Raw genomic sequence first — 20342 nt, 5'->3', positions numbered from 1 at the left:
GGAGGAATTGGAGAAAGGACTGGAGGATCTGAGGGGGTTTGCAGCCACATGGGGATAGCTACAGTGTCAACCAGCCAGAGACCCCTGGAACTCCCAGGGACTGGACCACCAACCAAAGAGTACACATGAAAGGACCCATGGCTGCATATGTGGCAGAGGATGACCTTGTTGGACATCAGTGGGAGGAGCGGCCCTTGGGCCTGAGGGGGTTTGATGCCCCAGTGTAGGAGAATGCCAGGGCAGAAAGGCAGGGGTTGGAGGGTGAGATAGAGGGATTTCTAAAGGGGAGACCTGGAAAGGGGAAACATTTGAAATGTAAACCAAGAAAATATCCAATTCTTAAGAATAAAAAGTCAAAGCAGAAGGAAAAGATAAAAATAAAAATAAAATGGGTTGACTCACTCAGGAGTGGCGGAGGGTGGGGGTGGGGGTGGATCAGGAGCCTGTCTTTTGATCATCTCCTGTTCATCTCCATGTTCTTGTAGCTGCCTCAGTGTCTCTGTCTGGGTGCAAGTCACACAGCAGGAACAGTCTGAGGAAGTGAAGTCTTCCCATTCATCCTCCCAGATAGTAGAGATTCATTTTCTTTATGTGTTATAATTGTTTAAGGAAATGGAATGGTGTCAGACAGGAAGAATCACAAAGCAACACATCAAACATGCAGCTTTCAGAAGCCACTGCAGCCTATAACCCACCAAGCATCCAGTACACCCTCCTCCTCCCCCTCCCAGAGTGCATAGCCTCCTACTTGTCAAACACCCATCTCCTCGGCATTCGCTTTATGTCCTCAGCTTACATAAAGAAAGTTGAAATGACAGATTCTTCCCGGCTAAGTACAGCTCTGTGGCTGATCATTCATTTTGCTAAGACAGAGGCTTATTTCATATGCCAAGCATTTATGAACTGAGCTTTACAAAGTAGAGATTGCTCACGACACATCTTTAAGTGACGTGACAGCCCAAGATGGATGTAAGAACTATTTTCTTCTTACATTGCTTTTTTGTAAACCTTTCCATCAGGCTTCCTAAATCCACCTAAACTGACTGGTTATTATACAATAGACCAGTCTCCTGCTTTCAAAAACTGTCTGAATATAAATTATTCTCTCCATTTCCTGTAATTAATTAGTTGTTAGATTGTCTGATTAGTACACTTCATATTCTGGTTTAAATCATTTAACTTTGTGAAGTTAATTTTGTCAAAATTAAAATCTAGGTTTGGACTATATTTTTCAAAGACTCCTGGTCTTTGACACAAATACAAACAGCCAAAATTTAAAGTTATGGCAAGCCTTCTAACAGTCATAGGGAGGTCACCAATGGTTTTCGGACCAGGTAATAGCATGATTAAATTTGTGCTTGTGGTAACAGATCATCTGTGGCCCAGATGCTCAGAAGCAGGGATGCCAGCCCTAAGACTGGCTTAAGAAGACTGAGAGAAACTCAGCCAATTGTGCTATTTGGGAAAGGCATTGAGACCTAAGTTTCTCATGATTTCACGCATTTTCTGAATTTCTACACTGAATAATTTTCTTTTCTCTTAATAAACACATACATGCACACAAACATATATACACACACACATATATAAGAAATGAACGCACACACAGTATATATGTATGTACATATATATGTATACATATATAAATATACATATGCATATTTATAATGAAATGGTCAATTTGGCCTGGAAGAGGCACGATGGAAGACAGAGAAGTCTGGATGCTTCATCCTGACAGCACGGATTATTCTCCAGCGAAGAGAAAATGTCTGACTCTCCCACATGCTATTAGTGATTAATTGCAGAAATAGCTGTTTCTGGTCACCCTCTCCTGCCTCTCCTGATGTAAAGTGACACCTCAGAAATCTTACGGAGAGGTATTTCTGGAGAATGTCATTTGCTCCACATTCATTCGATCAAAGTGATTTACCAGAAAGTAGTGCATCTGGTGCCTTAGTTTGATTTATTTTGATTCCTGGAGTCAAATCTGATCTCTTATGAGATAAATACATACAGAGACTCCCCCAACTCCGTATCTAGTAACATCTATTCAAAAACTCTAAGGAACTGGGAAAGACCTCCACTTCTTACAGGGAAATCGAATTGGATGGGAGGGCAGGTAACTCCAAATACATACTGAGCCTGGTGTGGTGCTGCTGTACCCCATAGAGATTTACACGTTCATTTTTTAAAGGTTTATTTTATCCTTATTTATATGTATGTGTGCCGACCATATATGTTCATGTTTATATGCACTTGCTCACACGGGTAGGTATGTGCCTTGCTCACATGTGTAGGTATGCGCCTGTGTGTGCCTGCATATGTATGTGTGCGCGCGTGTGCGTGTGCATGTACGTGTGTGTGTGTGTGTGTGTGTGTGTGTGAGAGAGAGAGAGAGAGAGAGAGAGAGAGAGAGAGAGAGAGCAGGAGTGGGGGGTATGCATGTGCGTGTGTGTGTTCATGCCTGTAGAGGCTAGAAGATGGCATTAGATCACAATGGAGCTGAAGTTATAAGCTGTCATGAGTTGCTAGACCTGGGTGTTGAGAGCTGAACACAGATTCTCTGGAGGTTCAATGAATGCTGATCTCTCTGAGCCGTCTCTCTGTCCCAGGATTTATGCATCCCATGCAAATTCTGAGCCTGCAGCATGTTTAGCACAGAAGTTCTAGATCCAAAAGTAGTACATGGAAGATGTTGGCTCAGTGAGGGAAACAAGAGGCTTTTCTTCCCGGAGCTCATCTCTAGGAATTCATGCCCTGATATTACTGCACACTGAGTGTCTAAAGGTGTGTGGAACCCTTCCTCATACAGAATGAGTGTATATGATTATGGGGATACTCTGTGACTGAAGGCAAAACTCTGGGAGTAAAAGAAGGATTGAGCTCATTCAAGGGAAGTGGTTGTGCTTCTAGACTGCATGATGGTTAATGAAGCCAGCCAAAAGTGAGAACAGAGAGCCAGAGGACGTCTGTCTTCTTAGAGGTGGGCCTGGGGACCGACTGGGCGGAAAGCATCTGCCTGGTAAGTTGCTGGAGTTTAGAAAGAGCTCTGCTTCTCCTCATGGGGATTGCTGAACTAAATGGGCAGCGAGCATCTCAATGCATACACCATGCCAGCTGCTGATTGACTCAGAAAGGCTCCAGCCACACAGCAGGCAGGGCATGACATTATGAGCCCAGTGTTAAAAATAGCACATAGCTGCACTCTACAAAATGCAATTTGTTGTGTTTCCTGAATTTTGAAAATATTTGCTAGAAATTTAATAAACGAGTTGCAGATAATTTTCTTCTTGACTAATTGGTACTAACTACACAGTAACACTCTACTATCAAATGCTATAAGATGGGTTTGTACATCAGTAGGCACAGTTCTCTCCTGTATCATTGATGTCCTCTATACCAGAGCTCTGTTCTGAGTGGACATCTTAAAGCTCCTCCCACAAATGCTTCACCTTCTTAAATACTAAGACCCTTAAAGTTTCTGCGAGACATACATAGGTGTATAATAACAACTGAAAAATCTTGATTTCTAAAGATTCACCAATGTCGGTCATTATGTCCCCATGAAATCGCGAATTTTCAGTTGTCCTAGTGGCTGGCCTTGTTTTCATTTGCTTTTCAATAAGCCAGTGGATGAATGGATGCTCTGTCCCTGTGTTTAGGAATTTCCATCACCTGATACCTGCTATCTCTGGATATGCTTACAATGCCAAGTAACTGTCTTTAGGGTCTTAAAATTCTTGTAACTAGAATTAAACTAGGCTTTTCCTTAAGCTGTAGACTCCTAATGAGAGAATATTCAACCTGACAATAGCTGGGAAGATTTATGCGTATATATACTCTTAGTTTTAATGCTTTCATCTTGAGGGTAATTAATTTCCAAGGCTCTAGTTTTCCACGCCTGGAAAACTCAGTTCTCTGACAAACACCCATGCACCTCTGTGGACTGAAGAGAAATGAAAGCCTGATGACGCAGCTAGTTGGCTTGCTTACTTCCATGTCATCACAGGTGCATGTGTAAGTCTATAAGCCAAATGGAAGGATACAACTAAATCATGGGAAGAAATATGGCAACTACAATGCTCTTCCCACCAGACTCTCGAGTGAGTGCTGACAGAGCCTCAGAACAGTGAAGACTGAAAACCGTGAACCACAAATGAAGGAGGATGAATGGAAGAGTGGGGAGTGCTGATCAGGGGCCTTTTGGCATTCACACCATAAATGTGGTGTGCCTTGGAAGTCCCTGAGGACACTGCTGTACCTTAATTCAATGTGATGATTCCAATGTTGTTGGTTACTCTGATGCTTTCAGTACAAATTGCATCAAGTTAGCATCGTTACCCTTGAAAATTATTTCTATGTGAGATGAGCCACTGTTAGCTAGACTTTTGCTTTAAGATGATGTAAAAATTTGTTTAAAATGAACAGCATATAAAACAAAAATGCACACTATTGATCATTCCTAGGTCACAGACAGTTCAAGGTTGTAGAATAATTCAGTTTGTCCATTAATAAGAAGTCAAGGATGTATCTCGCTCATTTGGTTGTTTTTGGTTTTGTTTGGTTTTGTTTTGAATATTTGAGTAATTCAGTTTAGGAACCTAGCACAATAATTGGCACATAGCAGGGACCTCACTACTTGGCATTTTCACAAGTTCTGAATAAGCAGCTGGTACATACATTTAGCGGCTAGGGAAAGCTGTCTGTATTTTCCTAAACAATTCTATCTGGTATATGTCACTATGTATGTAGTAACAGCAGACTTTCAACGTTATGTGCAAACAAGGTCAAACTGAAAAGTGACCTTTAGGTTTTCTATAGAAGTGGGGTCACTTTGTAATCCAGCTCACTCTAATTTAAAGTCCCAACCAGTACTTGTTCTCCCCCATATACCTTTAGTGAGGCACAGTTCATTTTAAAGAAAACCTGTTATACAATGTTGGGGTCAGTGTAATTAAAGTTATCATTAACAAACATGGTTAGAGGAAAATGGAACAATGAACCAAGTTATCTTTTCTATGCTTTTCAGCCTTCCCCCTCTTTCAGCCCTCTTTGGATGATATTTGTAATAGAGTGCTGTACTTATATTTTCACAACAGCACATATTGGGGTGGGAAATATTCCTCAAAACATAGGAATTGGGGGCAACTCCATTGTGTATATCTGCCCAGTATTGCACACACACATACACACTATGGAAATTGGTCAGAAAGGTCAACTGTCTCAAGATTAGAAGCAGTTTGGGTAAACAAAAGGTTCAGAAAATGTAGCTAGTAAGGGCAACTTTTGGAGGGCTCTACATGAGTCCTCTAACTTTGCTGAGCTTAAAGGCATTCTCCCCTATGGCCTCTGGAAGTTAACTGAGTCCTGGCTCCTCCTGTCTGGCACCTGACTCTGCAACAAGAACACCTCTTGAGCACTGGCTGCTAAGCAAAACTCACCAATACCTCAGCAAAAGAACTCAAGGTCAGTTCCCAGGAACAGCGCTTGCCTGGGTGCTGCCTAGAGAGCCGGCTAGCCTTAGACCCTACTGCAACGTCCTTCCCTGACCTTGGGGGAAGAATAATGCTTCAGAACCTTGTTGTAAAAAGCTTGGTTATGTATCATAGTTTCACTCTTTGCAGTCAGGTTCAGTTGATTTTTACTTCTAGAAAAGGTTGAATTTCTTTTATGCAATAAAAATGAATGATCTTTGAAGAATATTGAAAATAGTTTTAAAATAATTGACAAGCTTTTGATTGCTAGTACACTACCCTGAACAGAGTGAGAGAATCTTTGCAACCTACTTGTAAGTGTGTGCATGTGTGTGTGTGTGTGTCTGTGTGTCTGTGTGTGGTGTGTCTGTGTATGGTGTATGTAGGTGTGGTGTGTGTGTGTATGTGTGTTTCTGGTGTGTGTGTGTGTGTGGTGTGAGTGTGTGTGTTTGAGAATGTGTGTATGTTATGTGTGTTTATGGTGTGAGTAGTGTGGGGTGTGTGTGTGTGTGTGTGTGTGTGTGTGTGTGTTTGTTTGTTTGTTTGGAGAATGCATAGTGCACTCACATAGACCAGAGGTTGGTGGCCAGAGCTTAGTGTCTGCATGACTCTCTTTAATCATTTCAACAAGTTAGTTTTTGGAACAGGGTGCCTCACTGACCCCAGAGCTTGCTGTGTTGGCTAGAGTAACTGGCAAGCAAGCCTGCCCGTCCACCTGTCTCTGCCTCCCTCCCCTGGGCTTACGTCCATGAGCCACCATGCCCAGGTTTTTCTTTATTGGTTGCTGGGGAACCAAACAGGTCTGAGCTGTGTCCTCAATCTTAGAACTGACTTCTTTTTACCTGTTTCTAAGATAGACCCCCCACATATTGTTACATTATGATCATTTTCTTGTTTTCCTTTCTGGTCCTTTACTGAGGACACATTTAATTAAGCAATCAAGTAGAACCCGAATTTATTAACTTTCCAGATATCTGCCATCAAATGACCAATACGACACAACATAGTAAGGAAGGATTTATTTCGTTTCATTGTTTGAAAAGATGGTCCATTGTGGGAAGGAAGGCATAGTGGCCTGGGCACGCTGGACTGCTCACATTGTGCCCTGCATGAGGACAAAGCATGAGCTGAAGTGCCTACGTCAGAGTCTCCTTTTTACTTGAGTCTAGGACCCCAGCACATGAAATATGCCAGTCATAGTCAAGATGTTTTCCCCTCTTCTGTTAAGTTAAATTCACGCTGAAATCAGCCTCATCTTTCCAGAACTCACATCCAGGTGTGTCTCCTAGTAATTCTAAAGCCCAACCAAGTTGCCATTGAAGATGAGGCACCATAGAAACGTAGTGCTTTGTACTAAACTGACAAGTTAAATTGGAGTGAAGAGAATGGAACAAGAAATTGGCCTTGTCTCCAGAACCAGTTGAAGCATGCCTTGCTTTCTATTCCTGCAGTTCTGAAGAGTGACCAAATTAACTGTAAAGCCAGAAACTAGAAATTACTTGTCAGTGTATGCAGGAGGTACTCAGTCAATTTGCTGGACCTACTTGGATTTTTTTTTTTTTATTGCTTTCTTACTTTCTCTAAGTAATCTTAGCCCTTTTCTTATGGGAGATGAAATTTTATGCACTAGATTTTTATTACATTGAGTTTTCACAGGCAAATTGAAGCTGTTATCAGTTGGTTGAACCTTGCCTACGGAGTTAAGCATGAAGATAGGTCTCCCTCGGCTTCTTCCTGTTCAGGGTGCTTGATGCTTTCAGCTGTGCCTTTTCTTTCCCTTCATATTTTTATGTTTTTTGACCCAGTTGGCTTTTCTGTTTATTTTGTCAGTAATAACATTTAGAACCTTTAAGTCCAACATGTGTTTTTTATTTCAAAGTCTCTTTCGAAAAACCTCTCACTTTCACAGGCATGCTATGGAAGGTTGGTTGAAAACTTGGGGAAGATTCAGAAGTAATACAGTCCAGAATTTCCTTGAAAATGTTGTTGGTTTCTTTGGTAAACTAGTTATTCTGTAGAATGGGAAAACCAGTTTTTAAAAACAAAATTCATTATGGTGTTTGTAAATATATATATATATATATATATATATATATATATATATATATATTGCAGTGCAAAATTGTAATTAGTACAATCTGTCCCTAAGTGAAGCTGCTGAATTTATGCATGTGGAAGACAAACTTGCTAACTGACAGAAGGCACAGGGAGCCTTGATGACTTTAAAGCCCATGAATGTGAGTGAGTTATGTAACTTAACACACAACACTCCGTGGCCTGTCCATCTTCTGTTAGGCCAATTCCAGCTTACCTGCACCAATTTTCTTAACAAATGGTGCTCTCAGCAGGGGAGCATCCAAGAAGACTCCGCCTGCATTTCCAATGGACACACCAGACATAATGTATACGTGTTTTTCTTCCCTTGTCAGTCTCAACGTTCTTATGTTAAAGCTTTATTTTATGCTTATAAACTATTTAATTCAAAATGAGCACCAATTCATCCCAGCAAAGCACTGACAAACTGGAAAAAAAATTACTTTTGTTAAACTAGTAATTTAATATAGTTTATTCCCTTTGAAAATGAGAGACTAAGTCTCACTGATTCAGTATCTTGTCAGCTCAAGATGTTGGTGGACGGGAAGGCAAGGCTGATGCTTAAAGACAGGTTGATAGAAGTTGCAGAGGGAAAGCAACTGGTGTGGCCACCGATGTTTTAAATCAAGAAGATGTTTTCAGTGAAAATATGTCTAATGATTCACAGAAGAATGCTGTCAGCCTGCACCACATCTGCTGAGCATCAGACTGTCGGTAGTCCCATAGCCCTGAATTCTGGCAGGAATCGGTACTCCAACATGAAACAAGGTCCCCATCAAATGACCATACTTTTTTCTGCTTTCTGACTTTAAAAGTAGTTTCCCAACTTGTAAAAATGTTAACAGCGCTTTTCTATCACATTTCACAGTGTGCCTGTCTGACTTGAGACCAAGTTGCTTGAAATAATGGTGATGCAAAAGTAATGGTTTGATGGCGGCTTGTAAGATTCTGCCATGGTTTCAGCATAATTAGTAAGAAAAAAAAACACACACAGAGGAGGTACTGAGTATGAGGAGGTGCTGAATGCTGACATGCTGAGTACTGCCTAGGGATTGATGGAGGGAAATTAAACAGAAAGGGCTACAAGGAAGGAAGCAGGTCTCCACATTGCATAATAGCCAGCAAGTGCTTGGTGCTGAACCCGCACAGCAGAAGCCGTAATCTAGCCTAAGTTTTGTTTGCTTACATAGCTCTATCTGAAAGACCTTAGTGTTCTCTCTCCTATGTGGAATGAGAACTTTAAGATGTGCATGCACATACATATGACATGAAAGTGGAGGCAGGAGCTATAGGGGAGAAGAAGACACCTGACGGGAGAGGGAGAGGACCATCAAAGGGAGGAATGGAGAAATCACCTAGTTTCTCTTGTGCACAAAATATAGGTTAAGTAAATGTATATGTGTGTGTGTGTGTGTGTGTGTAATTTTATAACAGATAAATGTGTATAAGTACATACATGAAAAGAAAAAAGGACCTACTATGGGGAATAAGGGGATCAGAAACACAGGAGGGATGGAGAAGGTAAGAGCCAATCATTTGGACAGAGTACAATAAGTATATGTATAAAAATTATGTCACAGCAAAATCCATAAGTTTATGTGCTGATTTTAAAAAGTGGATGTTTCCTGTTTAAATAAAAGACACCTAATACATGATATACATGAAACATTGTACTATTTACAGATGGTTTGTCATGGTGATTGTCTCATAGTACATTAGTAGTCCATTACTATGAGAGAATTAGCTAATCCAGATACAAACTAGAAAACCAGGCCTTCCCTCCTATGAGACACCAGTTATTGATTCAGGAGAACCCTTGAAAACAGAGTGGATACTATGCCTTGGGCAGTTTGAGTGTCGTGCCCAAGGTTAGAATGTAGTTATTCAAAGTATTGTTAGTTCTCTCTCACCAATGCCTTCTTTTAGATGCATAGGTGCTGTGTATTATGGTTTGTTTACATTTAAGCTAACTTCAGTTAACATCTGCACTTTATGCTAAGTGACAGAGTTCTTCCTAGATTGACACATGTTCTAACCCTTTGTGTCAAAATTAAAACAACCTGAAATTACTCATATGTGCAAGTTGGCTTTGAAATTACACTTGAGGATACAGCTTATATTTTTCTGTTTTGTCCTGTAACTTAGAAAACAATGGAATAAAAATTGTTAGACAACAAAGATCTGAGTTCAAATGATATCTCCTACCTACTGACATGACTTTTACATCTTGTTTGAGCACCATTTTGTTGTTGTTGTTGTTCCAGAAATCTGGGACCTTTCTCTTCCCTCTTTATGAAATCTACATTATCTCATGCTTTGTGTTTGATGCATAGCACCTACGTAAGTGAGTCTCTCCATTGATAGAAGCCTAGCAACACAAGCATGAGGATGTGAACTTGACGCCCCTTCCCCTAAACTGTCCATCAAAAGCTGGATGTGGTGAACTTGTAATCCCAGCACAGGAGAAGCAGGCCCAGGGGGATCTTGCTGCTTGCCAGCTTGACTGTCTAGTTGAACCAGTGAGCTCCAAATTCAGAGGCCCTTTCTCAAAACTTAGTTAGGCTGAAGGGTCATCTAGAAAGAGACCCGATGTCAATCTCTGGCCTCCACATGCCAATGTGACCACAAGTATGCAGTCATACTTATTCACACACAGAGACACAACACACACACACACACACACACACACACACACACACACACACACACTCACACGCTATTCCAATTTAAAATCTAACAAAGTATCTGGAAGCTTAAATGTAAATTATTTAGTTATGCTCACAAATGGTGAAACAAGTGCTGAAGCAGCCTAGTTAACTTATCTCTGAGCAAATTCACAATTATAAAGCACTCTGGGACTTTCTGCTTGTCTAGAACAAGGAGTTGCTTACTTACATTCGTCCAGTCATCCTGGGTATGTGCTGGCTACAAAGGCTTGCCTAGAAGGAAACATCACTATTTATGCCTGTCTTACAAGGCCTGAGACAGCAGTGAGTATGGCCTTTACATGTTGATTCAGGCAGTAATAATCAGGGTTCTAGTAGATAAACCAGAAGGAATAGAATAAAAAAATCCAAGCAAATAACAAAATGCATGTGGAAATATAATTAAATCTTGTGTTTACAGAGGAACAATCAAGGTTGAGATCAGCAAAAAGTAAAGACAAGTAGGGATTATAGAGTTGGTAACTGTGTGGCGTGGTGCAGAAGTGAGCCGAACAGCCCTGCAGGTGGGGCAGGCTGGAGAGTAACTTCTCCCGCCAACATACAGACCTTGGACTTTTCTCACAACTTCTCACAGTCCAGCTCTGGAGAACAAGCAGAAACGGGAAGCCGCAGGGCACTCACCAACTAACTAGTCTGAACCAGTAAGCTCCAGGTTGCCCTAAATACAGTGGTAAACACTGCAGGAAGACCACGGGTCTCTGGCCTCCAACGCACGTGCACGCACACTCGTGGCTATATGTACACACAAAATACTTTTTTTAACAAAGAACTTAGGAAAGAAAGTCAAATTAAATTCCAAGGATTCTTCTTGATAGCAGGATGTGCATTTTTCATGATTGTCCTTATCTGAAATTGTTTATTAAAATTTGAATGCATTAGTATTATATTTCACATTGGTTTAATAAGAGCATCTTTTATAAAATAAAGGCAGCCCCTCCTCCATATATTACTTCAGAACTGGGAAAAAAATCTTCCTGATCAATATTTGTGACAAAAAAATGTCCCAGGAATTTGAACTCATGTCTTGGGGCTGGTTTCTCTGGGTTTGTTTGTTTGTTTGTTTGCTTGTTTGTTTTATCACACAAGTATTGCTGAAAAGTAGAAATTAGAAGAAAATAAAACAGAAAATACAGAGGTTTTCTCTCTCTCTAGATTTCTGCTTTGTTGTATTTTGAGGCAGGATATCTTGTATCCTGGCCTGGTCAAGGATAACCTTGAACCCCTGGTCCTCTGGCCTCCACTGTCTCTTTTCCAGTGTTGATTTTAGGATGAGTGGAGATAAAACACTCACTGCTGAACTTCTGTATGCCCATGCTCCAGTCCTTCATCCAGCCAGTCCTCACCATGAGCCTCTCCCTGTCCCAGGCCCCTTCATACAACACTGCCCAGTGTTAACTGGATTGAGACAGCAGAGGCTCCTGGCTCTCAATGCCTGTCTTCTAACATTTACAACAGACTCCTTTAATATTATCAATCTAGTATGGCACAGATAATATAGTTAGGAAATATACACAGTTCTCTTACCTAATATAACAACCACTAACAGCTTCATCTTCTTCGTCTTCAGTCATAGTGAAAAATTTTAATTACCATCTTAATCAAGTTTTTTCTAGCATAAAATAAGACATTAATTTTCAGGGTGTTCAGTTATTAACAAATGCCCTCGTGGGTTCAGTCCCAACAGGAGTCACTTTTGGTGAGTTCTGGAATCCTTCCACACTCACATGTTGCCTCCAGCTACCTTTCCATCCCTTGGCTCTTCCTGTGAGGTTGCAAATGGGAATTGGAACTCCTGTTTCAAAGGCTGCTGTGACCTCTCAGTCCCCCTCTCACATGTGTGGATGCTTTTAAGCCTGCCCAGCTTTCTGCCTGACAACACCATCGTGGTTCCTCCTCATCTATGAGCCCAGTTCACCTGGAAGCAGCTCCTTTCTCTCATGGGTTAGAGGCATCTGCCTGCTGGTTTGTCTGCCCTGTGTTCTCTAATTCAATGTTCTTTTCACACAGTGCTAGAGTGTTGTGACTTCTGCCTTGCAAGTAGACTTTGAGTTGGTAGGGAATAGGTTTTTTAATCCCTGTTTTCTGGCTCATGAAAGGGTGTTGTGCATCTGTTGTGTAAAAGAATGAATGGACCAGGACCATTTGGCCACAACCTTCCCAAACAGAAACCCTGAATGAAAACACCTCTTAGAAATCACCAGGTTCTTGTTGAAATACATTATCTATAGAATAGAGAGTGAAGTGGAGTAGCCAACAGCAAATTTGTAAAATGCCTAAGACTGTTTACAAACTCGCCCTGGCCTCTTCAGGAAGCCCTGACTGGCACACCGATTTCAACAACCATGCTCAGGAGTTACTAGCTCTTTGATGCACACCAGCACTCTCAACTCATTGATTTCTCAAGCAGAAAGGATGATGCTAAAGTACACTAACAAATTTTCCCTGTGGGGACTTAAATTCTAATTAAGAGAAACAGATTATAATAAAGACTGATGTAGTAATCAATACACTGTGTGATAATAAATGCCATTGGCAATAGTATATCAGGAAAAGAAGACATTATGTGAGAGGTCTTCAGTGAAGGAACAGAAGTAAGAGTTGAAAGAAATACTTATGCAGATACCAGGGGAAGAGTATCAAGGAGAGAAAACAGCATGTGCAAAGGTCCTGGGGTAGCAACTGCTGGTGTTTAAGGAGCTGTGTGGTCAGCTCAAGCACAGTGAGGATGAGAAGGGCTGCTAAATGACAGGGTGGGAGGCAGAGGAGTTGGGGGCATCCTGACCTAAACACCATCAAAGGGCTGAGAACTGAAGAACAAACAATTTCGATTTGTTTTCTTTCTGTGGTGGGTGGTGCTGTCCAGTACACTTTCTGAGATGATGGGGATGTCCTTTTAGATGTGTTGTCTTGTGCAGTGGGCACTAGCTACACTCAACCAATGAGCGACTGAGCTGAGACTAGCACACTGAGAAGCAAGCCGATTCCTTCGTTTTCACCGTCTTACACCAGTGCAGCCACAGGTAGCTAAGGTTTGCTGTACAGCACAGGACAACCATGCAGAGAGCCTGTGGGAGACCAGGGAAGCTCACACCAGCATCTCTACTCTGTAAAATTATTTATACACCATGCCAGTAGTAAGACTGGATGGGTATTTCTGCTTTTCTGCTCCTGTTGTTTTGCTCAGTACCTTTTTCTACATCAAAGAGCCACCTGCCTAGATATGACACTGCAGTCAATGGGCTGGGCTCCCTAGATCCACTAACAATCCAAGAGTGCCCCTCGTCATGTGCATAGGCTAATCTGATGGAGACAGTCAGTTGACATTAATGACTAATTCGGTTATTTCAACATCTTGGCAGTTATGACTAGTGCCTCAGCAAATGTGGGGGCTGTAGATTCTTCCACAACACGCTGGCTTCATCCCTTGGCGAGTGATCCAGACTTCAGGATTTCTGTGCCAGCAGGAGCTAAGCTTTCTTGTATGTAACCTGACAGCTACACAGAGAGATCTAAGAATCATGGAGCCACCAATTCTATTGCACTCACAATTAAACCCAGGTTGAGAAGGGATTTCACAAGATCAAAGTGGAGCTAGTGAAGGTGAACTTTTTCTTTTTTTTTTTTTCTTTTTTTTACTACTTACCAAATTGCTCTTCACTGGAAGTGATACACACACACACACACACACACACACACACACACACACACTTGCTCTCGTGCGTGAGCACACGCAGTCAAAACCAGCATCAAACCCCTTGACAACAGAACTCAAATTAACCCTCAATCACACACATATGGGGAGAAGGAACTTGGCTCTGACGAAGGCTGTGACTAATTCTCATGTCACGACTAACGAGAGTAATTAGGGGGCGTTAGGCAATGTCACAAAGGTTTTAGTTGTGCAAAATGATCAGACTTCCTAGAAACAAATGAGACTGCTTAATGTTAAGTGTACACCATTTGAGAATGGGCTGCCTAATCTTTCAAAAGTGGAGCTAGTGAATTAAAGGAACTTCCCCAAACCTCCACCCAGCACATGGTAAGTTCATGCCCAAAGTCCATCACTTTGATTCTCAGCTTTCCCATGACTTCAGGATGCCTCTGTGATGCAACCCTGCCGAGCCCGTCTGTAACTAAAATCCTGCTAAGATTTACCCAGTCTTATATGCAGAATCCAGAAACCACACAGAAGTGTTTCTCTTCTTACCCTCACATGACTGTTCAGTCAGTCCATCTGCCATGTAACCACATGAAAGAATTCTCAACAAATCCAACTCATTATCCAAAGTGTTTGCAGAATCCCCCGAGGAGACAGACTCTGGGAGGAGAACTATCTTCACTACTTTACAAGTGAAATGTTGAGGAGAACATTTTTCCTCAAAAAGTCAGAGGAGTAATGACCTATCCACCACACAGGCCGGTAGCATGCACATTGTGTTGTTCTAGTAATACATTCCTAATTTGTGTCATAAATGCTTATTAGCAGGATCCAAACTACCAGCAGCAATGAAAACTACAGCATAAAGCTAGGAAAGGTACTTCTGGGAGCGTTTGTGTCATCCGTAAGTAAAAGCTCATCTTGATATCGTTTTCACGGTTAGTTCTTCATTTTGGTCAATGTATTTATTCCCTATCTCTACCTCCTTTGCAAAACCTCCAAAGAATGCTAGAGAAAACCAGGCAACCACAACATTTGATTTTCTGGCAATCTTCCCTTTGGAAAACAGACTTGAACTTCATGACAGACAGTAGTCTAGGAATGTTAAGAACACAGGAGAGACTTCAATAAGAAATAAGGGAAATTGGAAACAGAAAGAAAGAGAGAGAGAGAGAGAGAGAGAGAGAGAGAGAGAGAGAGAGAGAGAGAGAGAGAGAAAGAAAGAAAGAAAGAAAGAAAGAAAGAAAGAAAGAAAGAAAGAAAGAGGGAGGGAGGGAGGGAGGAAGGAAGGAAGGAAGGAAGGAAGGAAGGAAGGAAGGAAGGAAGAAAGGAAGGAAGGAAGGAAGGAAGGAAGGAAAGAAGAAAGAAAGGAGGGAAATAGTGAAAGAGAGGGGAAGAAAAAAAAGAAGAAAGCAGCTGTATTTCCATCCTTTTTTCAGGAAAAAAAAAAAAGGTATAACAAACACTGAAATCCCAAATTGGCTGAATGTGCAAAAAGTTCACTATTTGATTTACAAATTCCTAGTAGACTCCACTTAATTGAATCTAGGAAACTAAACCTACTGGAGCCGAGGAGGCTTCTGATTGCGTTTCACCTGGGTCAGAGAAGGTCTTTGGCTTGTTTAGGCATGGAGAGAAGGGCTGCTCTGGTAAAGCTGGCTGAACTCTGAGCTACTGGCAAAAGAAGGCTCTAGAGAAAGCAACAGCTAGTCTGTGCTTCCAAGTCTGGGGCTGCTCCAGACTGGCTACCTCTACCCCTTCCTCTCCTTCAACATCTAGTCCAGTCCTCTCTCAGCCTAGCACACACAGACTCTCTCTACAGGACTAAACTATCAACCTCTTGTGAGGAAAACCTTCCCTTTAGTTAGGAACTCTCTGCCCTGATTGCTTAGTAGTGCGGCTTCATTAAAACATGTGATAAAATGTGGGGGAGAAAGAGAATTCCAGATTCAATGATGAACTTAAGTAGTTCAATGAAAGAGGTTGAGTTAATCCACTTCCTAATTATTAAAGGGATCACAACATCGTTTTTCTTTCTAACTTTTAGGAAACAGCAATTCTATATTCCCAACAAAACACAACAAAACTGAATAAATGCTAACAAGGCACAATGTACTTCAGTCTGGTGTATATTGTTTCATATGGAAGAATCTACTTACATTTTAATGTGAAACACATCCTAGTGTACTAGACTAGTATTTGGGAAAAGAAATAAACACTAAGGGCACACAACAGCACATTGTAGTTTTATTTTCTGTGTACTGTTTTCAGTGGGGGGGGGGGCTCTTGCAGATTTATTGGCATACTTCGGCAAGCACTGATATATCCCTTTATCATCCCATTAAATTAATTACACATATTGAATCTACAGAGTTTAGTAGCTATGTGTTACTATCTTCCTCAAGGCTACTTCCCTTGCCATTCTGGACTTGAGCTCAAAGCCTTGAAAATCTACACAACTACCCCACTACTGAGCTGCTTTCAGAACTTCCTGTTTTCAAATACTAGTAACACTGCTATGATGTAGTTGTGTTTCAAGTGTTTTAAAAGCATATGAGACCTGTACCTTTTAATAGTCATTCAAATGACCAAGAAGGAAGCAGGCATTTTAACACACACATACACACACACAATACTTGAGATAATTAGCATGTTCTTCATTTGGCTTAAGATTCTCTTTGTTGTTGTTTGCTTCGAGTGGTTGATGGAACACTTAGAATTTATACTCTTAGCAAACTTCTAGTAAGATACAACATTGCTAACTGTATTCATCATGGTGTAGGAGAGATCTCTGGGCTTATTTATCCTGTATAACCACAATTCTACTCTTTGATGCACATCTCCTCATGGACTTCCAACTCATCTCTGATTGCTAGTTTTCTATTTCTAGTCAACAATTCAAAACATGTAAGAGAGATTTTTTATAATAATTTGACTTCTGTGCCCATTTCATTTAGCGCCATATCTTCTAGGTTCATGAATATTGTTGTAAATGGCAGGTTTTCCTTATATTTTAAAGCTAAATGACACTTTAAAATGCATTAGAACCATATTAATATTATCAGGAGGTAAATTAAAATGTTCTTCCACCTTAAAATATCATATTCTAACATTTAAATATTCTGTTATATAAAACATGTAGTACTTTTCTGCCTCTCCCTCCTGAAGGCTCCGATTACAGGTGTCATCCACCGTACCCAGATTGGTGTTTCTTAAACACAAAATACACATTGTGTTTATGCAATTTTGCTTTAAACTTTAGAGTGAGTTCCACAGTAAGAAGGGGATAATGAGAAAACATACTATTTTAAGAAAGTGTTATTGAATGTGACATATATTTAGCTTGTCTCAGGACCATATAAAATTCTCAATGAGCAAGTTCTTAAAAGAATTGATATTTAGCTTGTCTCAGGACCATATATAATCCTCAATGAGCAAGTTCTTAAAAGAATTGCAGTTTATATGAAGATTTGCAATATTTTACAAAGCAAAAGACACAGTTAGACCTGAAGGCATGCCCCCTGCATTTCCTGACTGACGTATGAAGATGGTAGCTCATTCTCTCCATCATGTGAGTCCCCCGGTCCCAGGAAAGCTCCCTACTTTGCCAGTGTAGGCATAGCCCTGGGTTGGTGAGACTTTCCTCTCATCCTGATGCTTCCCTGAAGTCCTCATGAAAGTGGACCTCAAGTCCCCAATAATGGGATTAAATTATTACCCCCAGGTGACGATTCACCTTCCTCCTCATTGGCTTCTACCTCCTTCAGCTTTAAATCCTGGGAAAACAGAGGGTGTTGGAAGAAGATCAAAGTATCAGGACTGGAGTTGGAGCCTTAGACGCAGAGCTGAGACCTAAGCCCTGTCTTCCCTCCGGGCTCCCCTCAGCAGCCCCAACCTCCACTCTTTGACCCCCTGCCCTCCTCAGCCAACCAGAAGACTGGGTCTGTGGTTAGGCTGTTTGCTGCATGGTCTCACAGGCTTTATCATTACTTTTACGTACGGGCAGCCAAACTCCGTTTGATGTTGGTTTCATTTTATAGTGTAATTATAGAAGACAGATGATGTTCAGTGGCATATTTTTTGAACTCCTACTTGTGTTCTTTGGAACAGAAGTTCTGTTCTAAGGGAGAAGATTCTAAGAAGTGTCAGGTGCCTTGTCCTGAGGCAGCAGGGAGTCAGAGAGTGGCCACAGATACCCCTAGAGCAGGACACAGCTGTTATTTGTGTTAGAAATAATACAGAATCTTCATTTTAAACATGCAAAGATGCAACACCAGGATGTATTTTTGAATCAATTGTCAATAATGTAGTTCATGTTCTTTCTAGAAAATATGCACTTGATTAAACTAAAAGCAGAATCATTGCATTTACATATAAGCACACTGTGGCCCATCTCTTTATATTCTTTGAAATAATACTGAATATATTGGAATTCTGGTATGTATGTATGCAGGTATATATTTAGGTGTATGTATGTATATTTAGATTACTGAATGTTAACTTTCTATCTGAGTATGCTACAAATTACCATAAAATTGAGAATTATTTGCATAATATCATGTCACGTGATATTTATAATTTATGTAATCATTTCTTCACTTAGGGATATCTCTGTTCCTTTTAGGATCTTCCATGCAACAAATAATTAACTGAACTGTACGTAATTCTGCTAATATTACCTATATTCTTGGCGTGAAATTGGAGAAACATAATCCAGGTCCCAGCTTGTTCCCCTTTTAAAGCTGGAAGCTTTTCAATCTTGTGTCATTTTAAAGTCCTTTAAAGCACAGAAAGTCTTGTCTCACACACCTCAGACTTGAGTTTGACTTCTTATATCTAAGTTTTGTATTTGGTGAACTAGAATATTTATTGTTTGATAATATCCTACATAGCCAACACTAAGGATGTTGGAAAAGCCCCAGTTTTACTTAATAGAAAAAAAAAACCTTTTATTTGGAAATGAAAATTTGTTTACATTGTTTCCTTTGTTTGAATTTAACTTAAGTATTTAAGTATAATAACATACCGAAAAGCATGCATTTCATAATGTGGTTTTGTGGTTTATCAAAAACAATTAGTATATACTAATGTAATGACCCCAGACAAAACCGGTTCCAATAGCTGCCTCTCGTGCCTCTTTCCCAGTAGCAGAGGCTCCTGTGTTTTGCTTTAGAGATAGTTTCTTTCTCAGTTTCTATGAAGGACATCTTGCATGCTGTTAACGTTTTCTGTGTCTGGAATCTTTGTCATGCATTTGTACACATAACTACACAGGGTGTGTATTTGTTCTCATCCCATGACTTCCACCCAGTGGCTCTGTTGCTGAGGGAGGGCTCATTGTTAAGGTGCCCACTGTTTTAGCAGCACATTGTCTCTAAAGATCTTCGCCCATCCACTGTCCCACTTCTATGTAACTCCCTTTACAGCCTCTGGCTGACAATAGCCGGAACTCCTGCCTGTCTTTCTTTTTATCGTGCTGCTCAGGTGCAGCTTGTACCTTGCTTGACCTCCTCAGGACATCCAGCAGCAGGAGTGAGTCGCTGACAGGAGACTTAGATGGCACACAGCCCTTACTGTCCCAGGCTTTGTTTGCAGTCCACATTTCTCTGCCTTGGTTCCTCTCTTCTGCACAGCCATCTAAGAGTTTTCAGAAGAATTGTGAGCTTCTGTGGATTTGCTCTTAGCTCTCAGGCATCATTACTCTACATTGCCTGATAGTCCATGTTTTACAAACTACTGTCTAGTCTATTCCATTCGATCTTATTAGTTGTTTGGGGTGAAAAGAGATCACATGTGTAGCTATTAAAGATGGTTGGCCTTGCACATCAGTTTTAAATGAGTGTTTCTTCAGTAATAGGATGCCTTAGAAATAAAGAAGAACTTTTCTTGGCCTTTTTTATTTTTAATTCTCTCTATATAAGTATTTATTTCATTTAGTTTGAAAAATCTAATCCAACTTTCCAATGGGCACACAAGCTCAGAAAAGTGAGGTGTCTGAACAAAAACTCCAAGCTCAGGCTTGTGTGCTACGAAAGCTACTTCCTCACTAGCCACATTGGTTCAGTAAACTTCAGGCTTTGCTTGCGTGGACAGAAACTCCATGACGATTTCAATAAGCAGAACTCCAGACTGAATCAGTGTCTTAGTCCTGACATGAAGTAGGCTATCCATAACTATCCATCTGTTTAAAAGCTGTCTGGTGGGTCCATATGCCGCCACAAAGAGATGCCCCACAGCTTACAGTGGCTTGGACACACAGACAGTCTATACCCTTCTATGTCTAACCCTTTTCTCTTTCCTCGGGGTACTGGATATTTTCAAGTCCTCCAGGACCCTGACTTTTGCATGAGCTTGCCAGATGTGTATATTGCTTTTTCTTTTTCAAGACCT

General features: G+C 40.8%; 1 protein-coding gene across 10 annotated transcripts in view; it reads left to right on the top strand.

Annotated features, from left to right (window-relative positions):
* Positions 1-20342, top strand: part of Eya4 (EYA transcriptional coactivator and phosphatase 4) — a 247877-nt gene that overhangs the window by 133076 nt on the left and 94459 nt on the right. The window lies entirely within an intron of this gene.

This window comes from Mus musculus, chromosome 10 (genome assembly GCF_000001635.26).
Source record: "Mus musculus strain C57BL/6J chromosome 10, GRCm38.p6 C57BL/6J".
NCBI lineage: Eukaryota > Metazoa > Chordata > Mammalia > Rodentia > Muridae > Mus > Mus musculus.
Note: the sequence above shows the minus strand (reverse complement) of the source record. Positions and strands in the feature narration are given on the sequence as shown.